Genomic DNA, 27,757 nt, shown 5'->3' on the forward strand with positions numbered 1-27,757 from the left:
ACTTGATGCAGCTTTCAGGAAACCTGAATGAAGACCACTGGAATGAACATAGTCTCTTTATTCAGAGGCTGCTATAGCAAGAGCCAGCTACTAACACTAGCACTTTACAAAGACTTGAAAGAGGGCAGGGGAGCTGGAGGTTATTGTCATGGAAAAGATAGAGATAGGAAAAGTAGAAATTGGGCATTCTATATGATACCTTTGGGGAGCATATTTGTTTTCTCTGTTTTTTCTTCAGCTGGAAATATGGGCAAAAACAAGAAAGCTTGCAGTCATTAACCAAATCCTAACCGTTTTGGGATGATTAATGTAGAGGTTGTGTTTGGCCCCTGAACTGATTGTTGCAGAGTTATGGTTTGTGGTTGACTTCTTAGGCTGTTTCCTCAAGACACTGGATCAGAGTTCTATTGTCATATGTCAAATTGTCTTTTTGTACACTTAGCCTGTCATATATCATACAAGATATATACTATTTAATCCAAACTTCTTTATCTACCTATCTATCTATCATCTACCTATTTATCATCTACATCTATATAGATCTATATAGATATACATGGATGAATATCAAGATTATATAACCAAATTGTATATATTATTCAAGAAGAATTATAGAAGCATATCTGAGGATAAATTCTGAACTCCGTGTGGAAAAAGGCAATGCTTTGCCTAAACAGAAAAACAAAACAAAACAAAACAAAACAAGTGTGTGGAATCTAGTTAAAGAGAGAAAGGGAGAGGATATTTTCCAGTAGGATAAGGATGCACGAGCAGACATCCAGATTGTTACATAAAACTGTGCAGGAACATAAAATCAGTGAAATGTGTTTAAATGTAAAGAGAGGCAAGAAAATGGGTGGACAAGTGGCAATAGCTATACTGTGGATTATCTGGTTAAGGAGCTTATGATTTGATCTTCCTATGATGGAAAGTTATTTAAGCTTTTGAAGGGAATAGTGACTTAATATGAATATCCTGTAAAGAAATTGCCTAGAGGACAATGGAGGATGGATTTCACTGGGGCAATATACAACCAGAGAAAGCATGTTTTAAGTTAGTTTAAGGATACTCAAGTGATAAGTGCCTGAAATGTGACAGTGAAAGGTAATAGAGATGAGAGTAGGAAGCAGAAACATGAATCAGTTAAGCAGTAAAGGCAAAAGGACTTTGTGATTCAGAACAGAGGGGCGGGGGAGGAGCTATACTTGATGGATGGAAGTTCAGATCACTGACACAGAAGGGGAGTGAGAGCCAATGGAGTAACTAATGATGTTGTTTCATGTTGAGTATGTTGAGTTTGCCTTTCCTATGAGAGAGTTAGACAGATATTTTCAACAAATACTTTTATGTAATCTCAAATTAAAGGAAGATTTAAGGGAAGATGCTAGGAGTTTGCAGGAGAAAGCTGGCACCATTACAGAGTTAATGAGACTCGGTAAAGTGGAAAACGACAGTAGGTGTCCCTGCATATGTTTATATAGAATTATTTCCTTCCTCCAAAATAGCACTTACCACACAGCCCTAGATTTTTAAGTGGATATTTAGGTGCCTGGTGTATAAAATCCTGTTGGCATTTGACAGGAAAGAGTTTAATATCATGTTTACCATTCTAATTACAGTCCCTAGCATACCCCTAGCATGCTTTAATAGCTTAATATTTTAAATAAATCAATGAATAGAGATATGGATGACAATATAATCTTGAAGCAAGCACAAATTTAAAGGATATAGGAAGAGAAGGGGACACATAAAAATGACCATGAAAGAATGGATGAGAAAATGAGAAGAGTCACACTAGTGTGATATCAAGGAAGGTAATGGAAGAGAGAATTTAAAGAGGTAACCAATAAACTGCAGTTCACATGGTACAGAAAAGCCTCAGTGAGTAAAAGCCTAAAATCAATTGGCTTTGACAACAGGATATTTGCAGATCGTAGCTAGAATTATTTCCACAAAGTGAAAAAGGCAATGTCAGAATGCAGTGGGTTGCGATAGAGTAAATGGAAGAGAAAATTAAGACAGAGATCGTGGTCCACTCTTTAAAGAATGTGAGTGAAGAAGTATAGAAATTATAGGACTGTTATAGGAAGACCAGCATCAAATAACATATTTTAGGTTTTATTTTCTAAAGTTTACTTACTTATTTTGAGAGAGAAACAGAGCATGAGTGGAGGAGATGCAGAGAGTGGGAGAGAGAATCCCAAACAGGCCCCGTGCTATCAACATGGAGCCCAACACAGGGCTGAACCAACAAACCGTAAGATTATGGCCTGAGCTGAAGCCAAGAGTTGGACACTCAACCAACTGAGCCACCCAGGTGCCCCCAATAATTTATTTTGTTTGCAATTTTGAATCTGGGAAATTTGCACATGTTTTTTAAGAGGAGGCATAAGTAAAGAGAAAGAGAGATTCAGGATGTAACAAGAAAGGAAAAAAGCAATAACTAATGAGAGCAATTCCCTGTTGGGATGAAATGTCTTTAGTAAAGAAAGTAAAGGAGGTAAAAAAAAAAGCGTGGATGGAAAAAACTTATTTACAAGTTCTTAGGAAGAAATTTGACACAGGCAGAGGGAGTAAAAAGAAATCACACCTGATAATCTCCATTATTTTATGGGCCAGGATTTGATTTCACATTATTTGGCTTCAAATTCATAGTAAGTCTCAACATAAAACTAACTATACACAGATATTTGGAGACTGGGCCAGAATTAGAAAATAAGTTTCCACACATCGGGCTCTGTGGCAGGTCATATTTGTTATGGTCGTAACAAATTTCCCCATTCCCCATCATCTTGTTACAATTGGATGTTGATACTTCTCCCACTGAAAGATGGGATTGGGGCACCTGGGTGGCTCAGTCTTAAGCGTCCAACTTCAGCTCAGGTCATGATCTTGCGGTGTGTGAGTTTGAGCCCCGGTCAGGCTCTGTGCTGACAGCTCAGAGCCTGGAAGCTGCTTCAGATTCTGTGTCTCCCTCTTTCTCAGCTCCTCCCCTGCTCACCGCTCTTTCTCTCTCTCTCTCAAAAATAAATAAGCATTTAAAAAGTTAAAAAAAAAAAGATGGATGTTTCCTGATCTAGTGTCTGGGGGAAAATGTGAATAGTCTTAAAGTAGCGTGTACTGTAAGTCTTCAAAAGTGATGCAGCTGACTGTTTTCCTGAGGCATTTATCCTTGGAACCCAGCTACCACAGCGCTTTGAGAGACTCCAGGCCATTCAAGAGTCACGGATGGCAATGTGGCTCACAATTCCAGCTGAGCTCCTAACCAGCATCCAGCTCCAATTTGTGAGCCACAGGCATGAGCTATTTGGAAATAGATTCTCCGGCCCCTATCATGTTGCTGCATGGAGCAAAAATGAGCCTTTCCCTATAAGCCCTGCCTATGTTGCAGGTACACGAGCTAAATAAGTGGTTGTTGTTTTAAGCAACTGAAATGTGGATGTGTTATGCAGCAACATTTACTGAGAACAGCAGCATTACATATATTCTAGTAAACAGTTTTATGCAGGACAAAGCCAAAAAGCTCAAGGCCCATGAAGAAGTAGAAGCAGAACCCTGACCATCCTTTTTTTAAGAAAATACTTAATTTACATGTGCTGATGACAGATTAGCTAAAGGACATTACAGAAAAGCATTATGTAAGGGTTTTGTTTAAATGCTTATGGCTATTAGACTTGAGAAAATCACTATAGTAGAACATGAGATTAAAAACTTTTTTCTATGAAGAAAGATAAGGAATAGAAAGGAAGATACGATTATGACTTAACAAGTTCACTCAGCAGCAGATGGAGTTATTAGTGAAGGATGAAAGATAAAAGATAGGAAATAAAGAGACAAAGGTAGTGGGGTTAACAATCTGGAAAAACATCAAAGCATCAAAACTAAAAAGGAAGATGTGTCTATTCAAAAAGTGAATCTATTACTCAGAGATTAGTAAGGCCAATACTGTGGGTGTTTTGAAATCAAAGTAGTTTCATTTGAACACCCAAAAATGGAGAAGAAAATCATGTGAAAAAGTGTGAAGGACTGAGTTGAAAGGAAATATCAGAATTGATGTATCAGTCTTTAGATATTTAAATAAAGTCATATAGAATAGTTTTAACACACTCTGAAAAGGTCTTATAAATCATTTTAGGTAGAAATTATACCTTTGAAATGTGTCCTTTTATTCTGATTTCCTTTGGTTAATAGATAATTTGTGTGGAGATATATCAAAAGAAAATATCTATTTCTATTATATCGTATATAGAAGGAATTTTAGAGATTAAAAAATATATGATAGAAAAAGTAAGAGAAGCATTTTACTGTGAATATAGTATGAAAGTAAGATAAATTTAAACAATTGATAAATTGATTAATTGGGGGCAAAATTAATTTTATAGCAGTATATTAAAATGACAAAATATTTTAAATGTGATACTTGTTATTCCAATACTCATTATTAATCTTACAATTATAATTATTCTTACATTATACATTGTGATTGAATAGTCTTGAGGCATCAAACTTTTGGTTTTGCAGTCTCCCGTGATACGTATCAATTGAAATCTTAATTAGGGGCTTTGAAGTAAAAAAAGAAACAAAACACACAATGCTCAATAATAGGTATAATTACAGTAAATTTCATAGAGCATGATTACTGCATCACATCATATAGTGCCATAAACATAAAAGAACAATATTTGCATAATATTGTCATTGATCAAAAATTATTTGATTTTGCAATATTCTCTTTACATTGTTAAGAGCCATGAAAACTATGTTTTCCAAGTTATGATCAGTTGGTATTCTTTCAAAACAGTCTGAGTGTTTTAGAACAGAAATATTTTGTATCTTAATATTAGCAGTTCACATCTGTATTTACACTGTGTAATTGGGTGGTCAAATATTTGTTTCCTTTTCTAAAGTCAATATCCCTGCATTATGTATTTCTGATTTCTAAAAGTGACAAGCTTCCTTGGTATTTATATCATCAGAAAACTTGCAGATAGTTTCACAACTTACTTACCATTTCTTTCCTAAAAATTATCATGTTAAGGTCTTAAGCTGAACAAATGAAACACAGGTTGAGGATGTACGAACCAGGAGATCCTATTATATCATTACATGGAAATAACAAAGAAATCATTGTTTTTTAAAAAATTGACACGATTCTATAAACTATCATGCTATTATCTATTTTTATGTATAAAAGTCAGATAAAGAGAAAAATGGTCACTCGGTAAAAAAGTCCATATATATATATATATATATACACACACACATAATGTCTTTAAAATGTTCAGAGAGATTTTTACTTTATATTAATTTAGATATTTATCTGACTTGTGAGGAGAGAGCAGGGTTACTGCAGAGGTGGGAAAGATATTTTTCATTTTCTACTATTTTATATAAATTGATTACATGAATGCAGTTATTATGCAAAAAATAATAAATAATTTGAAAACAGTGGCAGTCAGCCACAAAGTGTTGGTAATGTCCAATACAAACCCATTTCCTTGCCTCTCTAGCTCACTCCATCATTAAGAAGTGAAGACAAATCAGAGTGTTTATACTTGAAAGAGCAATAATAGGGGACTCAAAAAACAGTATGTGAAGAATGTGGGAGAGAATAAAAGATTTCTGTGGCCCAATGGATCACAAAACACAGAACAGTAGAGGTAATTAGATTAATATTTAAGAACTTTCCCAAATGTGAAATCAGTAGATATTTAGCTATTCACTAAAATATCAATATAATGAAAAGAGATAAGTGTATCTTATCTGAATTTTGCTTATTTTAATAAAGATTATTTGGCTTAATGGAAAATGTGCACCACATAAATCGTTGGATTTTGCTTTTAAAGACTGTGAGACTTGTTTGAAAATACAAACAAAATTCAATCAGACATGGATTAATTCAGAGCTGGAGAAGTCATTCACTCTACAGTTGCCTCTCTACAGAAGAGACAAGAATCAGGACCAAATTTTGTAGCCTGAAGAAGTTAAAGAACTGGTCATGTTTGACTCTTTTTTTTTTCTTCAAATGTTTATTTTTGAGAGGGAGAGAGAGAGACAAGCAGAGTGTCAGTGGTGGAGGGGCACAGAAAGAGGGAGCCATAGAATCCAAAGCAGGCTCCAGGCTCTGAGCTGTCAGCACAGAGCTTGATGCCGGGCTCAAACCCACAAACAGTGATATCATGACCTGAGCCAAAGTCGGACACTTAACCAACTGAGACACCCAGGCACCTCCATGTTTGACTAGTTTAAAATATATTCTGAGCTACCTACTAGCTCTATTTACTTAAAAGCAGTAGCACTTTACTGACTTTACTGCTTTTTTGTGTGTGAATTAATCTACCTCTACCCAAAAATTGTAAACAAATCCTTTGGACTGGGCTTATTGTTCGGAGTTAAACATCATTCATATATACATTTACATTGTCAATCAATAGGGTTAAGGCTTGTTTTAATTGGTGCTGGCTTAAGTAAAGACTCTTTATTTTATTTTTTTTTAATTTTTTTTAACGTTTATTTATTTTTGAGACAGAGAGAGACAGAGCATGAACAAGGGAGGGGCAGAGAGAGGGAGACACAGAATCTGAAACAGGCCCCAGGATCTGAGCGGTCAGCACAGAGCCCGATGCAGAGCTGGAACTGACGGACCATGAGATCATGACCTGAGCTGAAGTCGGATACTTAACCGACGGAGCCACTCAGGCGCCCCAAGACTCTTTATTTTAATAGCATTATGAAACTGTCATTTCCACTCTGGACATGCTTCAAAATGGTTACTTAACCCCTTCCCCCTACCCAAAATATGTGTGAATCTTTCTTGGATCTTAATCTAGACAAACAGGTGGTGTTCCTGGAAGTAAAAGAAATAATAGTTGCCCAGGAATTTCTCACTCTCAATCTAATCCACACTCAGCCTCCAGCAATTTGTAAACATTATCATCTAAGTGTTTCTATTACTCTATGGCTCACAAGGACTATCGCTGCAAACTAATCTCCGTGGGGAATCTGTGCTTTGCTCATCTTTCCATATTTTGAATTGATGGGTTGCTCTGTGACATCAATTCTGATGGATCAAAGCCAAGTCATTGATTTCCAGTTTGCTTAGCTCTTTTTCTTATCGAAACGAGGAGAGTGATGACCTCCAAGCTTTTTATATGTCCATTCAGGAAACAGAACTCTCCACACTAAATGTGAAAGGCTTTTTTTTAAAAGATAATTTTACCAAAAGAAAATATATAGATAGATATCAATGAATAGATAAACATATAAAAATATATTTTGATTTTGTGCTCCTAAATCACCTTTTGTTTTTTCATGATAACATCAATATCAATTTGTTTTTAGTCACAGGACTTAACATCCGTGCTTCTCTCTTCCTAGGCATGTAAACATATTTTGAATTAAGGCAATTAGTAAATAGCCTTAAATCTTTAGAAGATATAATTTTTTGCTTTATTTATTTTTATTATTTCTCTAAAATTCTCTTATGAAATTTTTACAAAGTAGACACATTTATAATAGTTATTTATATTACTCATGGGTTTTCCATAATTATGACTTTATTTTTTTCCAAGAATTGTTATGCTTTGTCTTTGAGAGATATTATATTCCATTCACAGGCATCCAGTATCTTTCTAAAAACATATAATTTTTTAGCTAATTGTTTATATGGAGGAATCACAAATCTGTTTACTAAAATTTCTGGAAATGGTATGTAATAGTTTTATAAATAGTGTTGATCAAGATAAGAAAAATATGAAAGCATAGTAATTATTAAAAAATATAATATTATTTCTGTGACACTTAATTTTGTGGTGACTCAATCCAGCCCTCCTATAGTGTTTTAAGTTGCCAAAAAAAGACATTATAAAATGTGACATGAGACAGTATTAAGAAATAAAATAGTTTACATTTCCTTTCTTCTCAGAAGTCTCCTGATTCTCCCAGAAGCAATCATGTTGTTTCCACAGTGAGAAGAAAGAACTGTAGGGAATTTTGAAGGATGCTAGAATTAAATAAAAAGATTTCCAACTTTCCAAAGAAAAATGATGTGTGCATTAAACATTGTTTTTAAAATTCTTTCTTTAAATGTAAATTGTTATTGTAATCAGTCGTAATGAAACATGGAACTAACTATGATATCTATAACATTGGGGACTGTCTCCATAATTTTAAAGTCCTGTAACTGAGCTAATTATTTAATCTGTTGTATTTGTTTTCCATACTGCTACAACTGCAGAGACAGCATCATTTACCTGACTAGAATGAATTTCAGTGAAAACCCTTCATGAATAATCAAAGAGGGAATGAAAAATAAGTAAAATTAGTTTAAAGTAGAAAAAATATGACAAAAATTACAAAATCCTAAAGACTTAGAGATAACATATATAAAGCAAATGCTACTATTGAAAAAGCAAAAATTATACAGTACAAAAGTAAACAAGTAAGGACGACTTTATTCCAGAGTGTTGCTGTATGAGGCAGAGACCTAATGCAGTCTGAACTGCACCAAAGCAACGGCTGTGAGAGATTTTAAGAGCTGGGGTGGGGGGCTCCAAACCACCTGGGTTCGTTAATTGGCCTTTACTCAAAGGAAGATTAGATTTTCTTGCATCTTTATGGAAGAAGGTAGTCTTACAACTTGAAGTAAGGAGCCCACCAAAGTTGAAGATATTCCCCTCTGTGTCCGCAGAGACTGGGAGGCAGGGGCACCATCTTCCTTGTTGATTACATTTCAAAGGGGCGATCCCCGGGTCCCTGAGACAGACCTAGGTTTTAAAATTGGCAAGAGTCTTTTAAAATGACTTTTTCTCAAAAAGGCGGAAAAAGAGTTTGTAATTACAAGTATTCTAAGTAAACGCTCTAAGAAAAAACAGGAGCGGGACCTCAGTGGTTGGGCCACCTGTGGTGACAGGGGAGGTCAGGAGCCTAGAGGCAGGAAGCAGTTTGTAGAAAACTTGGTCAAGATGATAGAAATGTTGAGGATATCTTTGTTTTTAAAAAGCCAATAAAAGCTGTGCGTGGCTGTAGTATTTCAGATTTTATATTGAAAATATCTCCATAAAATTATACTCACACATAGGCATCCCCTCTTTCAAAAAATATAAAATAAATTTCAAATGTTTAATTCTTTAATTAAAATGACAGTAAAGAGGGGCGCATGGGTGGTTCAGTCTGTTAGGCGTCTGACTTAGCTCCGATCTGATCTCACCGTTTGTGAGTTCGAGCCCCACATCAGGCAGTATGCTGATGTCTCAGAGGCTGGAGCCTGCTTCAGATTTTGTGTCTCCCTCTCTCTCTGACTCTCTCCTACTCAAACTCAGTGCCTCTCTCTCTCTCTCAAAAATAAATAAACATTACATTTTTTTTAAATGACTAAATATTTTAGTGTTTTTTAAATATACAATATATGCACATAAAGATGTATGCATTTCTATAACACATAAATTCATTTGAAAAAATTATCTATATTATATGACAAATAAATGCAAGTCCATTTCCCATAATCTTAGACATGTGTTTAATCTTAAGTATATAAAATAATATTTTTGTATATACACGTTTAAGGTATTATATATATTATGCTTATACATATACAATCTTAGGCTAATATCAACATAAGCATGACAAGCAATTTAGAGTACAGATTATAGCTTTATTTTGGAGGATAATTATATGCAGTACTAAATTCTATGAAAATAAGAAGCTATTAATTCTATACAAATATGGGCCATTGGGATAAAGTAGTAAAATGTTTACAATACACACCCAGAAACATTTTGACTTATTTTATAGTGACATAAATATTATAAATAAATATTAGTAATATAAATAAATTATTTAAGGAGCATTAAAAATGCAAATAGGGTTTTCATTTTCAGTGTAATATGAGTCTAATTTGTAAACTTTCTTCTATTTCTTCCCTAGAATTTAAAGAAGGTAGTTTTTAAACATAACACATGTGATAAATATGTTATTTATATCTGAATACTTTCATCAATAACAGACAATACAATTCTAGTAACTTTTTTCTCCTCTGAGTTTTTCTGTTTCCTGGTATTTACACAAAGAAAATACAGTGTTTTGGTGTCATGTTTTGTTCACTTATTTCAACACCAGGAAAATGAAGAGACAAGGGAGGACCAAGGCCTTCTGGTGAATATGAAGTTAGCTTCTAAGGGCAACATTGTTAACATTGTTAAAAATTACGTTTTTTTAAAGGACTACAATTAAGTACTACTATATTGCATTTAATGGATGAAATGAAGCAATTATTTTTTATCACCCTTCTTCTGTGTGTATGTATGTATGTATCTATCTATATATCTGTGTGTGTGTATGTGTGTGTGTATATATATATATATATATTTATGTATATATATATTATGTTTGTTTATTTTTGAGAGAGAGAGACAGAGAACATGAGCAGGGAGGGGCAGAGAGAGAGGGAAATACAGAATTTGAAGCAGGCTCCAGGCTCTAAGCTCTCAGCACAGGGTCCAATGCAGGACTTGAACTCACAAACTGCGAGATCATTACTTGAGCCAAAGTAGAATGTTTAACTGACTTGAGCCACCCAGGCGTCCTTACTCCTTTAAGTTTTGGGAGTCATTTTGATCTATCTATTTATTTACAATTTAATTTATTTTAACAAAAAAACAATAAAATTCTAATAGCTCAAACTAAGAAACAGCCTGGTGTCCAGCATGCTAAAGGGTAAATATGCAGTTGCTATAGCTCCATAATGGAATATTAGTCATCAGTATTTTAAAAGATTACAGATATGAAACACCCGGGTGGCTTAGTTAATTGAGCACCCTACTCTTGATTTCATCTCAGGTCATGATCCCAGAGTCATGGGATCAAGCCTCAGGCTGGGGTCTGTGGCAAGATTGCAGCTTGCTTCAAGTTCTCTTTCTCTCTCTCTCCCTCTGCTCCTCCCCTGCTCTCTCTGTCTCTCTCTCTCTCTCCCTCTCTCTCTCAAATAAAATTAAAAAACAATTTCAGACACCATTGCTAAGTCTTAAAAACATTATGGTGAGTGAAGGAAGCTATGCACCAAAGAGTAAATACTACATAAATCCATGTACATAAAATTCTTTAAAAGGTAAAACTAACCAATAGTTAGCAAGAAAAACTAGATCAATGAATGCATAAGTCCTGAAACTGATTACAACAGTTGGCTGGAAAGAGGGAAATTCTTGGAATGAAAGAATTCTCTATATCTTGATAGTGGTGGTGATTATATCTGTATATAGATGTCTAAAAGCTTCTTGAATGTTCACTGAACTGTGTAGTTTATAATACATAAAAGAGAGGGTTTAGTAGCATAAATAAAATGTGATATAAATTATTTAAACTTTCAATATTTTATTTAGCATATTGAATTATTAAAATTTGAATCACTGAAATAATAAATATTTTCTTACCTTGAAGTTTCAGAAAAAATTAAAAACTGATAAGATAATTTTTATGATAAATAAATTGTTAAGATATATCCTTAATAATACTGAGATGTAGAGAAACAAAAACAGGAGTAAGTTAAAAGGGAAATAGGCAAAAGATTCTAAACTATAATTTACAAGAGAAAAATGCAAACAACTAATGAACAAATAATGTTCAAATTCATTAACCATAATCCAAAATGCCATTTTTACTTACTTTGAACTCTAAGTTCTGTGCCTTAGATTGTTGATATTTTATTCTTTTTATTACTTATTTATGTATTTTTAAAACTTTATTTACTTAATTTGAGAGAGAGAGAGAGCATAAGCGAGGGGAGGGGCAGAGAGAGATAATCCCAAGCAGGCTCCGTGCTATCAGGACAGAGCTCAACATGGGGATCCGTATCGCAAACTGTGAGATCATGATCTGAGCCGAATCAAGCTGAACACTTAACCAACACTTAACCATTTGAGCCACCCAAATTCCCCCATTATTATTTTTTTTTATCCTTATTTTTAAATAATAGAAGTTATGTTATCCAGGGCACTTGGAAATAGATAATCACATATAAGCAGTTGCTAAAACATGAGAATGACTTGACAGTATATATTTAAAAAAGGTATGCTCACTGACATTCTTCTAGGAGTTTTTTTTTTTTAATTTCATTTAAGTTTAAGTTAGTTTATATATAGTGTAATAATGGTTTCAGGAGTAGAATTTAGTGACTCATCATGTACCATAACACCCAGTGCTCATCCCAACAAGCGTCCTCCTTAATGCCCATCACCCATCTAGCCCATCTCCCCACTCAACACCCCTTCAGCAACCCTCAATTTGTACTCTGTACTTAAAGGTCTCATGGTTTGCCTCCCTCTCTGTTTTTATCTTATTTTTCCTTCCCTTCCCCTATGTTCATCTGTTTTGTTTCTTAAGCTTCTTCTAGGATTTTAACCAAACACTAAAATATGCTTAAATTATGAGTCATAAAATACTGAAAAAAGTCAACACTAATAAAAACATCAAAACATCAAAAAGCACACTTTGAAAGCAAGGTGAGACATATTTTATACTGGACTTACCCAGTCATTCATAGTAATGTACTGGAGGAGTATTGTTTATTAATCTGTGGTATGATTACATTTCATAATATATGTGTGTATGCATGAAACTATATTATACACATTTATAGAAGAAGTATACATTAATCATGTGAAACCCAGACAGACACAATTAGATGTCCCAGAATATATACAGAAACAGCATGGAATTAAAGGAGGAATATTTTTCTCTTGCTATTTAAACTAATGAAAGTAAAGGTTAGTAAAAAATATGTATATATGAAATTAGTATACATCGAATAAAAATAATTTTACTTCATTTCTTCTTTATGTAATTTTGGACTGCAGTTTCTAATTTATATTTTTAAAGAGACAAAATGTCCTCAGTAAAACTATAAGTCTTTCTATTGTGGATAGCAAACATTAATTTAATAATATAAAGTTTTATTTTGAATTGAAAAATATTTTATTTTTTAATAAACATTATAGAATTTAACATTCAACAACAAAGGGGTTAGAGGCATGTAACTTTTTACTCCCCTGAAACTTAATTAATAGCATACTGTTGACTATAAGCCCTACTGATGACATAAACAGTTGATTAATATATGTTTTGTATTTTATATGTATTATATACTGTATTTGTATAAGAAAATAAGCTAGAGAAAAGAAAATATTTTTAAGAAAACCATAAGGAAGAAAAAATACACATATGGTACTGTAGTGTATATGTTGAAAAACATCCACATATAAGTGAACCCACATGGTTCAAAACCATGTTGTTCAAGGTCAGCTATGTGTATGTGTATGTGTGTGTTACCTAAGATATATTGTACTTATATTCTACTTATTATCTCTGTCTCTGTCTCTCTCTCTCTCTCATCTATCTTATCTGCAATCTGCCATTTCAAATATATGCTCTCTTGGACTCTGTTTTTTAAAATCTCCAGTCTCTTTGCTGGCTGCTCAATAATGATCACAGATTAGAAAAATTATATCAAGGATAAATCATGAAAGAATCTCTTCAAATTATTTCTTTACATTATTATTTTACATCCTCTATTCAAAGCAAACTGCTTGATGATGTAATAACATCTCACCTGTTCTATTTAAAGTTGGAAGCTTGATAAAAAGTTATAAAAAAACAATGGGTCTCAAATATAGTTGTAATAGGTTGCATGTCCCCATATGAGTATAGTGTTTGGTAAAGTTGAAAAAAAAATCTTAAATTAAAGCCTATATCTAGAGGACTTTCAAGTTTACCCAAACCAATTTTTTTTTCATAATGCTGATATTAGCTTGTTTTATTGATTTTCATTCTGCATTAAATTTGTTTTTGCATATGTACATTTTCTTAAGATAACAAAGATGTGCCAACTTTCCTCTTTTCTCAACCTCTTTTACTTATATTTGAATGTTTTAGAGCAGTTTTAAGTTCATAGCAAAATTGAGAGGAAGCACATGTGTTTCCCACATACCCCTTCTCTTATATTTGCATAGTATCCACCAATTTCAACATGCCCCCACCCTACCCAAGTGGTATATTTGTTACAATTGATGAACCTAGATTGGAGAAATGTAGGGAAAGTGTTCTGTGACCCTGTAATTAGGTTTCAGTCTTTTAGTGAGCTTATGCCTCTAGATTGTGGTTTTCACAAGTATTTCTCAGATTATTCTCCCCCAGTAGGTAAGACAGGATGGCTAGAGTAGATTGCGGTTGTTTATTTCCATTTTCCTAAGTCATTTAGGCTCTGATAATACCTCAGCAGGTTAGTCTTTGGTTAACTAAGAGCAAAGTCCTCCAGCTTATTTCAAAATGAGTCCTTTTCTATAGTAAATGATATTATAACAACTTTTATGGTGACAGATAATAACTAGAATTATTGTGGTAACCATTTCATATGTATATAAATGTCAAATCACAAGTTTTATTTCTGAAACTAATACAGTATTGTATCAATTATTCTTCAATAAAAGGAAAAATAAATTATATATATATATAAAATGACAACAAAAACAAATAAGCAAACAACAAAAGAAAAAGTCTCTTCCTGTCCCTCTCCCTGCTGGAAGGACCAGTGGATTTCTTTCTGACACTTACTTTGGGAACTTGGTTGAGGTCCTGGTGGTAAGTCTCATGATATTGTGGGCCTTCATCCTAAGGACTAGATACCCCTGGAATTCTTAGCCCTCAGACTTTTCCACAATAAGTCTCCAGCAATTCATTAATTAAAGTTAGGTTTTCCTACCAGGGCACTAGTGCCCACAGTGGTTTCTCCAAAATACAAAACAAAAATCCAAGACTATAAATGAGATAATTAAATTATTGTCAGTTTGCACTATAGAAACTTTATCACCGGAAAACAGAAAAAATAATGACATAAATTTGGAATTGGCTGATCATTTCTTACAACACTCAAAGAGGTTTACAAAGAAGAAATCAGTTTCAAATAAACTTTAAAAGAAAAGGAGTGACCAATTAAAAATATAGGATTATATAAGATAATTTCCCAATAGTTAGGAAGGGAATAGAGAGAATTAGCAAAGAAACCCATGTGAATACAGTGGCAACATTTCAGATTAATGAGAATATCTAAATAAATCTAAATGATTTTAAAGGAGAAATTTAAAAAACAATCAAAAAAGAACAATTAAATAATAATCTTAATGAAACCCAAACAAACCAAACCAAAACATAAAGTAATTAAAAAAAAAAACAAACAAACTAGTGTATCCTACTGCTTTGGCCTAAGAGTTCTCATTATCAACTGTGTAACAGAAAATAATGGAACAATTCTTACCATGTTCTTTGAAAGTACAGAATGTATTCATTAAAAATGCTGACCCTGAAATTTCTGTTGCTGGTAATGACAGAATAAAATCTTGTAGGAGTAAATACCCTGTGGGGATGGGGTAATATATACATAAACAGGTGGAACAAGAAAAAAAAAAAGTTACATGGTCACTGCAGAGGAGAGAGTGGGAGACATTCTGTGATTAGGGGTATAGTATACTGTGATTGGATGGGAATTTTATAAGATAAATTTCATTTTTACAGTTTTTAACTTTGCATGAGATTCAGCCATGTGCAAGGGAAACCCCAGCCACTGAAAATAGCTGGATTAATCCCAGAAGGGAAATGTTAGAAAGGGGATTCCTAAACTCTGCTAGCAAAATCTCAGACTGGTCTTTGAACCATGTATCTCAGCTCTACAAAAATGAAAACCTGAGGAGTTGTCACCCCCAAAATAAAATATGTGCTTCAAACAATCTACTCTCTTCCTAAAACAAAAGACAAGGCACTGTTTGAGAAAAAAAAAGAAGGAATCCATTATGTCTACAGCTTAATCCAGAACTCCAAAATTTAACATTCACAATCTGCATGATAATATGCAAAGCTACTCAACATATGAAGAACCAGAAAAATAAATATGCTATCAACAGAAAATAAAATCAAATGACAAAAATGTTGAGATGACCCATGTATACTAGAATATGCAATTTATAATTTCCAAGAGGCCATTAAAACTACCCTCAATAAAAAGAAACTAAAATATTCTGACAATGAATGAAAGCTAAAAAATTCCAGCAGAGAAATAGAAACAAATAAAACAACCAAATAAAAACTCTAAAACTGAAAAGTTCAGTATCCAAAATATTTCAAAAACACTAAACAGACTTTATCACAAAATAGATCAACAGAGGAAAGAGTAAATATGCTTGAAGATAAATCAAAAAGGATCAGTTAATGGCATATTAGTCATCAAAAAGAATGAAATCTTGCCATTTGCAACAGCATGGATGGAGCTAGAGTGTATTATGCTAAGTGGAATAAGACAGTCAGAGAAAGACAAATACCAGGGTGCCTGAGTGGCTCAGTCGGTTAAGCTTCTGGCTTCCGCTCAGGTCATGATCTCATGGTTCACGAGTTCAAGCCCCATGTCAGGCTCTGTGCTGACAGCTCAGAGCCTGGAGCTGCTTCAGATTCTGTGTCTCCCTCTCTCTCTGCCCCTGCCCTGCTCATCCTCTGTCTCTATCTCTCTCCAGAATAAATAAACGTTTTTAAAAAATTTAAAAAAAAGAAAGACAAATACCATATGATTCCACACATATGTGGAATTTAAGAAACAAAAACAAAGAGCAAGGGGGAAAAAGAGAGAGAGGGGCAAACCAAGAAATAGACTCTTTTTTTAAAAGTTTATATATTTATATTGAGAGAGAGAGAAAGCACATGGGCATGGGAGGCATGTAGAGAGAGAGGGAGAGAAAAAGAATCCCAACAAGGTTCGGTGTTTCCAGCAGAGTGACTCACGCAGGGCTCTATCTCATGAACTGTGAGATTATGACCTGAACCGCAACCAAGAGTCGGACACTTAACCAGCTGAGACACCCAGGCGCCCCAGACTCTTCTTAACCATAGAGAACAAACTGATGGTTACCAGAAGGGAAGTGGGAAGGGGGTTGGGTGAAATAGGTGATGGGCATTAAGGAATGCACTTGTGATGAGCACCCGGTGCTGTATGGAAGTGTTGAGTCACTATGATGTATACCTGAAACTAATATAACATGGTGTGTTAACTAACTGGAATTTAAAGAAAAACTTTACAAAAAAGGCATCTGTTAGAGAACATCAACTGTTGCAAAAAAAGTGAAATGGTGTCCCAGAAAAACAGAGGAATAGAGCATGTATAGCAGAATAATATACAAAGAAATAATTGAAAAATGGAAAGAAAAAGCTGACATATTCTCAAATCTGATGGAGGAAGACATTTTCAGACATAAGACATTCAATGAACACCCTCTAAATTGGACATGAAGAAGCCCAGACTGGGGAAGATAGCAGGTAATAATGAAACTACTGAAAGCCAAAGATTAAGAGCAAATCTTAAATACAGTATGAGGAAAATGGATGCATTATAATACATGGGACCAGCTATTCAATTAATAATGTATCATAAAACACTTGGGATGTAAGTATAAGGTAAGGAAGCAATTTTAAAATGCTAAAAGAAAGAAAAAAAAATTAATACACAATTTTATATCTAGAAAAATTATACTTCAAGAAAAAGGTAAAATAATGACATCTTCAGGAAAAAAGAAATCTAAGAGAGCATATTGCCAGAAAACGTGCAATAAAAGAAATGCTGAGGAAAGTTTTTCAGGGCAAAGAAGAATAATTCCAGTTAAAACTTAGATTTTAAGAAAGGACTGTTTAAAATCAGACATGTTGGGGCGCCTGGGTGGCTCAGTCGGTTAAGCGGCCGACTTCGGCTCAGGTCGTGATCTCGCGGTCCGTGAGTTCGACCCCCGCATCGGGCTCTGTGCTGACAGCTCAGAGCCTGGAGCTGTTTCAGATTCTGTGTCTCCCTCTCTCTGATCCTCCCCCGTTCATGCTCTGTCTCTCTCTGTCTCAAAAATAAATAAACATTTAAAAAAATTTAAAAAAATAAATAAAATAAAATCAGACATGTTAACAATCTAAGGAAATATATAAGGTATTGTGTGTGTGTGTGCACATATCTTAAATTTGTATAACACTACTTACGGTAAAAAAGCATTTAAAAAGTCCTTATAGGCATTTTAAAAACATTTTAAATGTAATACAAGTGCAAATCATAACATAAAGAAAGGATATAGACATTTTACATTTACATTTTACACAGAGTAATACAATAACACTGTAAATTGTGGAAATTTAAAGATATATCTTTTAATTCCTAGTAATATCACTACAAATAATGCAAATAAGTACAGGCTTGATGCTGAAATGAAAAATTAAAATGAAACTGTAGAAAATTAAACAATCAAAAAGAGTCCTGCAAAAGAAGACAGTCAAAATCTACAGATGCAAGTAGAAAACACAAAACTAAAATGGGAAATAGAATAAATAAAACAGAATGACAATCTAAGCTGACCTTATGAATAATTACATAAAAAGTCAATTGATGAAAGATTCCAACTTAAAGCTACAGATCACCAGAAAGAATAAGAAAATCTAGACACGATTATATGCTTTTTAAGAGACAAGCTTTAAATATACATAGCTCAGAGCAGTTAAAATTAAATGGTTGGACAAAACATAACATTCAGTCCAGCAAGAATAAGCAATCTCTAATACCTATACTAATATCAGGTAAAATATGTACCAAGACAAACAGTATTGTTGGATGTATAGAGAGAGATCTCCAAATAATAGAAAGAACCTACTCATATGGTAGTATTAATAGTCATAAATGTGTATGCACATATGACAGAACTTTAAAATACATGATGAAAAAAGGGACAGAATTAAAGGAAGAAATAAATAATATACAAACAGACAAAAGTTTAAAAACCACCTCTTAGGAAGAGATAAAATAACCAAAGCAAATATCAAAAAAGACAAAACATTATCAATTACCTTTCCTTAATATTTATCTGTTAAATACTGCACCCCAAATTAACATATTGTTAGTTGTTTTCAGTGTCCATTGTAAATTTATTTGGCTACATTATATTTCAGTTAATTACCAACCATTAATTAATGATAATTAAATTATAATAAAATATAAAAATCATAAGAGTATATTATCTGACCACATGTAACTGAATTAGAAATCAATAATGATTATAAAATAGGAAAAAATCCTCAAATATTTGTAAATTAAACTATACACTTCTAAATAATCCATGGGTAAAGAAGTGACAAATAATTAGAAAATAATCTGAACTAAATTAAATAGTAACACAGTATATCATAATTATGAGAGACAGATAATACAATAGGTTGGAGGAAACAGCTCGAATACTTATTTTAGGAAACAAGAAAAATCTAAAATTCCCAAACTTAGAAATTAAAAATGAGTTTCTAACTTAAGAAATTAGGAAATAAAAGATCAAATTAAAACCAAAATAGAATGAAGAAAATGATACAGATAAAGCATTAATCTGAGAAAAAAGAAAATGAACAAATAATAGAGAAAAAACAATGAAATTAAAAGCTGGTTTATTGAAAAGATAAAGAAAATTCATCAGTTTCTAAATAAACTGATAAAGGCTAAGAGAAGACAAATTGCAAGTAAGAAGGAAAGATTATGAACAGTTTTATGCCGAAAATCTGACAAATTAAATGAAATGTACAGATAACTTTAAGAAACATAAATTTCCCAAACAGAAGGAAACAGGAATAGAAAAGCTGAATAGTCTCTAGCTTTAAAAAAAAATCTTTCCACAAAAACCACTCCAGGCCCAGATATCTTAGGGGTCAAGACTATCAGTTATTTGAGGAAGAAATAATACCAATATTACTGAAGCACTTTGAGAAAATATAGAAGACAGGGGCACTTACCAACTTATTTTCTGAAGTCAGTGCTATTTTCTTACCAAGGCAGACAATGTTTTGACATGAAAAAAACCCTGCAGCTGTAGACTTGACACTTAAGAAATGAAAATGTATCTTATTTCAATAACTATATATTTTGATTCTTCTTATAGAAATTTCATCTGTATTCAGATGTGAGAATATAATTTGAATTTTTAACTTTTTTGTTTGCACTTTACTAGGTTATTATCTTTTACTTCTTTGTAATAACTTGTCTTATTAATAAAAAAATATTTGTAAATAATAAAGAATGCTTAGCCAAGGTAAATAACATTTTACCATTTGCTTTACAAATTTCCAGTTTTTTTCTGTACATTTTTCTATTTTTTTTAATGTTCATTTAAACAGCCCCCCAACCTGGGACTGGATTCCATGAACCATGAAGTCATGACGAGCCGAAATCCAGAGTGATTAACCAACTGAGCCACCCAGGCGCCCTAACATTTTTTCTTTTTAATAATGAGTACAAACATGCCTCTTAGGTTAATTTTATAAACATTTAGTATTTTATTATGTAATAATCATAATTATCTTTAATGACTGGATACATATTAATAACAATAAGAGAAACAGATATATTTAATTTATCAAAATTATTTGCCAACTACTATACTGAGCAATGGAAATCAAATCTGTAATATTCAGTATAACTTAACAAGTTTAGTAATATTATGTCAATTTTTTGTTGATACCTTTGGTATCCAATTGTTAAGGCAGTTAACATGTAATAGTTGCAGCAATAGGTAGGTCTACCTAATTCCTAAGCATATATTACAAAATATCATTAAATTTTGATAAAAATATTATATTAAATACAATATTTGATCTACAGATGATATTCTTATATTTGGTCATTTAATTTAAATGTAATTGGGTCTATTTTCTTAGTACAGTTGTTTGGAAGATTCATATTTTTAGGTAGTTTCATGCATGTATATATACACACATATCTCAGAAAAAAATTTATTCTTGCAAGTGATGGTCAAGAAGATTAAGATAGATAGATAGATAGATAGATAGATATTTAAAGACACTTTGTATTTTAGAGTAATTTACAATATAAAAATTTTTGCAATATAATTGATTTATCACATATAGAAGGAAGAAACTATTGCCTGTTTTTCTTTGTATTTGCTACAAAACTTGAAAGAATAGAAAATATGGACATAGCTTTCAAATATCATAGTTTACCTTAACTCATAAAAAATCATAGATTCTCAGACCTGGATAGGCCATCATAAATATACTAACACAAGAATATTTAAAGATGTTCATTTTAATATAAATACTGAAACCCAGTAAAACAAAATAAGTGTCTTTACCTACTGTTACTGCATCATTCATCCAACAAACACTTAACTGAGCACATTTTGGGGTTTCAAGGATTGAAAACAAAACAAAACAAAAAAGACAAACCCCTTGCCCTTTAAAAATTCTGTTCTAATTATGGAAATTGATGAGAAGAATTGGCCCTTTCGTTTAGAATGGCCATTGGCAAATCCACCCCTTTCCTTTTCTTATGCTTAGCATCAAGGGGCTCCAGTTGCACTGATCCCTCTCAGGGGACAAGCAACAAAGCCTCTCCTAACATCAGCACACTTGTTTGTGTGTGCACACTTGCTTGCTCAGCAGTGTTGCAAGTTCTTAAACCCTATTTATGAACTACCTTTCTGGACCTGGGTGACTTTGGTTTTGCATATTCAACTATCGTCTCTCAATTCGATCTATAAATCTTAAAAAGATACCTAGGAAGAGTTCCCACTTCTTGAACACTTTGCACAGAGTGTCCAGCTCTGCCTGACCTAATACACCTCTTATAAATCCAGGAGAACCTGGAGGATCTTGTGTGCTTTTCTATTCTCTATCTTTAAATTTTCACTTCCCATTTTATTTACTTTGCACCAAGTAGCTCTACTGATGTTTTTGTCAATAATTGATTAATCTCATGTACTTCCTTTTTATCAGCCCATGCCTTTAGAATCTAAATTATTTCCTCTTGTCACACACATACAAACACACACACACACACGGTCACTCAATCAGTCAATCTGCTACTGGAAAACAGCCCTATGCGATAGTCAAATCTAATTCCACATAGGCCACACATAACAAATATTACATTTCATTCATCTTTAACAAATATTTTTTAAACCTAATATTAATTCTTATAACTCACAGACTCTCACTCAGTTTTCTTTGAAGATTTATCTGGTTAATATTGCTCCAAATTGATCTCTCATACCTTTTATCTCCAAAGTTGTAGACATGTGCTATGGCCTTATGTCTTATAAGGCCTTTCAACTAGTTTAGGATACATATGTTAATGAGTCATCAGGCTATTTCTTTCAATTTGCATAAAAATAGGAAACCTAGGATATAATTAAAACATGTATTGAATTTATGAATAAATGATCTCAGTGAAAATTTTAGAATACATAAATTTTATGTTTTATAGTAATTGATCTTAGTGAAATATGGATATGTAAAATAAATGTCTTCTAACAGAAATGGGAAAAGAACTGGTATATTGCAATCAGAGTATGTATGGTTTATTCTTATTTTGTCATTTATTAGTAATGTGTGATACCTTTCCTTTAAATTTTATGAACTATATAATACGAATAGCAAGCATTTGTCTTCATTTCAGTAGCTAAATATGATAAATCATAAAGGGCACTATCAAATATTAAGCATTCCATAAACCTATTATTTTATTTTGGCTGTTTTTATGTCATTTTTAAATCTGAATTTCTATAGATCTCCACATCTATATATAAATTTCAAATATCATGATTTTTGAAAGTACATTTCATTTTGAGTATATTTGTCTTTTTTTCATTTTTCATGCTATACCTTACAAGTCTCAATTTACACATTTTATAGACAAACTTATATAGTCTTTCTTATGACATAAAATCTTAAGTATGTGCCTCATATCCAATGGACATGGAAGAACTATATTTGGTCATTAAAGTTTTTATTTCATTTTAGCAAATATTTTATATGGCTTAGAAAATAAAATAGATTTCCTGTTAGATAATGATGGGGAACCTATCTGTATTGTTAGTCCGGTTGTTCCTCTTTGGCATTTTTTTCTCTTCAGCTTTCTTGACATATTACTGACATATTACATTGTGTAAGCTTAAAGTGTATAACTGTTGACTTGATACCTTTATATATTGATGATTACCAGCATAGCCTTAACTGACACCTCTATTCCATCACATAATTATCGTTTGTTTTCCATGGTGGGAACAATTAAGATTTACTTTCTTAGCAACTTCAGATATATAATACAGTATTACTAGCTATAATCACCATGCTATACATTAGATCCTCAGAACTTTTAATCTTATACTAGAAGTTTGTACCCTTTGAACAATAGTTTTCCCTTCTCCCACCCTCCAGTCTTTGGTAACCATGATTCTATTCTCTTTCTCTGAGTTTTGCTTTTCTGGCTTCCATATATATGATATCACGGAGTATTTGCCTTTCTCTGTCTGACTTATTTCACTTAGCATTATGCCCTCAAGATTCACCAAAGTTGACCCCAGTGGTAGGATTTCCTTCTTCCTCATGGCTGAACAATATTCCAGTGCTACATACCACATTTTCTTTACCCATTTTTCCGTTGACTGCAACTTTTGTGGTTTCCATATCTTGTCGATTGTGAATAACACAGCAACGAACATAGAAGTTCAGCGATTTTCCCATGATCTTGACTTTATTTCTTTCAGATATATACCCAGAAGTAGGATTGCTGGATCATATAGTACTTCATTTTTTTTTTTTTGAAAAAAATGCCTATTCAGGTCCTCTGTGCAGTTTTCAATAAGATTGTTTACTTTTCATTTGCTTTTGAGTTGAAGGAGTTCTTCATATATTTTGGACATATAACCACTTATCAGATATGTGATTTGCAAATATTTTTTTCCCTTTCTATAAGTTTCCTTTTCATTTTGTGTGTGTGCCTTTTCATTTTGGGTGGGGTGTGTGTGTGTGTGTGTGTGTGTGTGTGTGTGTGTGAGTGTATGTATGCTTGTTTTTGTTTTGTCTTTGCTGTGCAGAAAAGTGTGATATATTTCCACTTGTTGATTTTTCCTTTTGTTGCTTGCATTTTTGATGTCGTATTCAGAAAATTGCGGTCCAGACTTAGGTGAAGGGATTTTTACCAATGTTTTCTTCTAGGATTTTTATGGTTTCACATTGTGTCTTTAAGTCTTTAATACACTTGAGTTAATTTTTATGAGTGTGGTAAGATAGAGATCCAATTTCATTTTTATGCATGCAGCTTTCCTTTTTCCAAACAGCATTTATTGAAGAAGCTATCTTTTCTCTGTTGATTATTCTTGGATACTTTGTCAAATATTAATGGGCTATATATGCAGGGACTTGTTTTTGGTTTCTCTGTTTTGTTCCATTGATCTGTGTGTCTACTTTTATGCCAAAACCATACTGTTTTGATAACTATAGCTTTGTAGTATAGCTTAAAATCAGATAGTGTAATGCCTTCAGATTTGTTAATCGTTCTCAGGGTTTCATTGACTATTTAGGGACTTTAGTGGTGCCATACAAATTTGAGAATAGTTTTTTTTTTCTATTTCTTGGGAAAACATCATTGAAATTTTTAAAAGAATTGCATTGAATCTGTAGATTTCTTTCAGTGCTATAAACAATTTAATGACAACTTTTCTTCAAATGCATGAGCATGGAGTATTTTTCCATTTATTTTTGTCTTATTCATTTTCTTGCATTAAAGTTGTGGTTTTCAGTGCACAGATTTTATTTGATCTCTTTTGTCAGATTAATTCCTAAGTTTTTAATTATTCTGATCCAGTTGAGAATGAGTTTGCTTTCTTTCTTTCTTTCTTTCTTTCTTTCTTTCTTTCTTTTTTTTTTTTACATTTTGGTGATCAGATATGGACACACAACTACTCCTTGTATGTTGACTTTGTATTCTGCAGCTTTACTGAATCTGTTGATTAGTTCTAGCAGTTTTTGGTGGGGTTTTAAAGGTTTTCTCTATATAATATTATATAATCTACAAACAAAGACAATTTTACTTCTTTATAACCTAATTTGACACCTTTTACTTCTTTTTCTTGCCTGATTTATTGGGCTAGGACTCCCTCTACTATGTTGAATAGGAGTGGTGAGAGGAGGCACTCTGGTCTTTTTCTTGATCACAAAGGAAAAGCTTTCAAACTTTCACCAATGAGTATGGTATTGGCAGTGAGTTTGTTATATATGGTCTTTAATGTGTTGAAGTTGTCTTTCTATACCCAATTTGTTGAAGGTTCTTATCATGAAAGAATGTTGTATTTTTTTAAATGCTTTTTCTGCATCTGTTGCGATGATCATACGATGTTTATCTCTTATTCTATTAACATAGGATATGACATTTATTGATTTGCAGATGTTGCACCACCCTTGCATCCCAGGGATACAACTCACTTGGTCATGGAGAGAGAGAGAGAGAGAGAGAGAGAGAGAGAGAATCTTTTCACATACATTTATCAGGGTTATTGGTAATTGTTTTCTTCTTTTGTAGTGTTTGTGTCTGGCTTTAGGATGAGGGTAATGCTGGCTTCAAAAAAATTAATTTCATGGATAAAAAGGATGTTGCATATCTATATTTATATAGAATGGAATACTACTCAGTGATCAAAAAGAATGAGAGCTTGCCATTTGCAACAATGTGGATGGAGCTAGAGTGTATTATGCTAAGTGAAATAAGTCAGTCAGAGAAAGAAAAATATCTTATGATTCAACTCATATATAAAATTTAAGAAGTACAACAGATGAACATAGAGGAAGGGAAGGAAAAATAAAATAAAAACAGAGAGGGAGGCAAACCATAAGAGACTCTTAAATACAGAGAACAAACTGAAGGTTGCTGGAGGGAAGGTGGGTGGAAGGATGAGCTAAATGGGTGATGTGCATTAAGGAGGATCCTTTTTGGGATGAGCACTGGATGTTATATGTAAATGATGAATCACTGGGTTCTACTCCTGAAACCAGTCCTACACTGTATGTTAAATAACTTGAATTTAAATAAATAAATTTAGAATCACAAAAAAAGAAAAAAATTAGTTTTAGAGTGTTCCATTCTCTTTAATTTTTTCAAAAGTGTTTGGAAGTATTGATTAGTTCATGTTTAAATTTTAAAATAAGAATTCACATAAAAATAAAAATAAAATAAAAAAATAAAATAAGAATTCACCACTGAAGATGTCTGGTTCTAAGCTTTGCTATGTTGAGAAGATTTTATTACTTATTGAATCTTCTTACTTTTCATTAGTCTATTCAGATTTTCTATTCTTTCTTTCTTACTTTCTCTTCTTTTATTTTTCTTTTTTTTTTGGTAAATTATATGTTTCCAGGAATTTATCCTTTTCTTCTAGCCTATCCAGTATGTTGGAGTATAATTGTCCATAATAATCTCTTATGATTTTTATATTTCTGTGCTACCAATTGTAATATCTTATCTTTCATTTCTTTTTTTTTCCTGAGACTACCTCTGTTTTTGAGTCAGTCTAGCCAAAGATTTCTCAAATTTGTTTATATTTTCAAAAAAAACAAAAAACAAAAAACAGCTCTTGATTTCATTGATTTTTTGTTGTTGTCTTTCTGGTATCTATTTTATTTATTTCAACTCTGATCTTTATTTCTTGCCTTCTGCTAACTTTAGGCTCAGTTTTTTGTTCTTTGTCTAGTTGCATGAGGTGTAAAGTGACATTGTTTATTTGAGATCTTTCTTGTGTTTTTATGTAGGCATTTATCACTATAAACTTCCCTCCTACAACTGCTTTTGCAGCGTCCCACAGGTTTTGATAAGTTACATTCTTTTTCATTTATTTCAATGTATTTTTTGATTTCCCACCTGATTTATCCTTTAACCCATTGTTTGCTCAAGTTAGTCTCCACATTGTTGTGAAATTTCCACTTTTCTTGCTATTGATTTCTAGTTTTATATAATTTTTGTCAGAGAGATACTTGGTATGATTTCAATCTTATTAAATTTGTTAAGACTTTGTTTTGTGATTTATCATGTTATTTTTCCCAGAGAACATCATATATGTTCATGGGAAGAATTTGTACTCTGCTTCTGTTAAATGGAATGTTCTGTGTAGTCCTGTTAGTTCTGTTTAATCTAAAATATGGTTTAAATCCAAAATTTCCTTATTGGTTTCTTTGTCTGGATGGTGTATCCATTGTTGAAAGTTGGGTATTAAATTCCCATATAATTGCACTGTTGTCTATTTCTCCTTTCAGTTCTGTTAGTATTTGCTTAATATATTTAGCTATTCCACTGTTAGATGCATATATATTTATGATTGTTATGTTTTTGATGGATTGACATCCTTATCATTGTATAATGACTGCTTTGTCTGTTATTACCATTTTTAAAGTTTATTTTGTCTGATATAAGTATAGATATACCTGCTGTCTTTTGATTTCCACTTACATGGAATATCTTTTGCATTCTTATATTTATTTACTTTACTGTGGCTATGTGTGTCCTTAAATCTGAAGTAAAACTCGTAGGGAGTATAAAATTGGGCCTTTTTTAAAAATCCATCTGGCTGTTCTGTGCCTATTGATTGGAGAATTCAATGCATTAATAATTAGAATAGTTATTGATAGGTAAGGACTTACTAACATCTTAACGTTTGCTTTCTGGCTGTTTTTTAGTTCCATTTTTTTTTCTCTTGCTGCCTTCCTTTGTAAATTGGTGATTTTCCATAGTGGTATGCTTAGATTCCCTTCTTTTTATCTTTTGTGTACCTATAGTAGATTTTTTTCTTATGGTTCCCATGAGGCTTACATAACACATATATGTATGTACATATAACACTGATAATACTGTAACTTTAATAGCATTCAAAACTCTATC

Source organism: Prionailurus viverrinus, chromosome B1 (assembly GCF_022837055.1).
Source record: "Prionailurus viverrinus isolate Anna chromosome B1, UM_Priviv_1.0, whole genome shotgun sequence".
Lineage (NCBI taxonomy): Eukaryota > Metazoa > Chordata > Mammalia > Carnivora > Felidae > Prionailurus > Prionailurus viverrinus.